The sequence below is a fragment of the Haliotis rubra genome, unplaced genomic scaffold (assembly GCF_003918875.1).
Source record: "Haliotis rubra isolate DU_JTF1 unplaced genomic scaffold, ASM391887v1 Scf177, whole genome shotgun sequence".
Taxonomy (NCBI): domain Eukaryota; kingdom Metazoa; phylum Mollusca; class Gastropoda; order Lepetellida; family Haliotidae; genus Haliotis; species Haliotis rubra.
The window spans coordinates 1,178,581-1,179,603 of record NW_025765747.1 but is presented as its reverse complement, the minus strand read 5'-3'; positions in this window follow the sequence as shown (position 1 = coordinate 1,179,603).

Here is a 1,023-nt window from a genome sequence, read left to right as displayed (position 1 = left end):
TGGAGTCGCATGCCTCGGCGCAGCAGACGATATTTACATAACAATGGACGGCATTTGATATCTTTATGGTTTTTTCTGACAGGCAAGCAACAGGCTCACTGTAATCAAAGGATTAAATGTAGGGCTCATTCCCACTTACCACATCACTCCCACACCACCACACCACTATATCACCACACCACTATATCACCACCACACCACTACATCACACCACACCACCATATCACCACCACACCACCATATCACCACCACACCACCACACCACTATATCACCACCACACAACCATATCACCACCACACCACCACACCACTATATCACCACCACACCACTATATCACCACCACCGCCATATCACCACCACACCACCATATCACCACCACACCACCACACCACCACACCACTATATCACCACCACACAACCATATCACCACCACACCACCACACCACCATATCACCACCACACCACCATATCACCACCACCGCCATATCACCACCACACCACCATATCACCACCACACCACCATATCACCACACCACCATATCACCACCACACCACCATATCACCACCACACCACCATATCACCACCACCGCCATATCACAACTACACCACCATATCACCACCACACCACCACACCACCATATCACTATATCACACGACACCACCATATCACCACCACACCACCATATCACTATATCACCACCACACCACCACACCACTATATCACCACCACACCACCATATCACCACCACACCACCATGTCACCACTACACCACCATATCACTATATCACCACCACACCACCATATCACCACCACACCACTATATCACCACACCACTATATCACCACCATACCACCATATCACACCACACCACCATATCACCACCACACCACCATATCACTATATCACCACCACACCACCACACCGCTATATCACCACCACACCATCATATCACCACCACACCACCACACCACCATATCACCACCACACCACCATATCACCACACCACCATAGAACTACAAT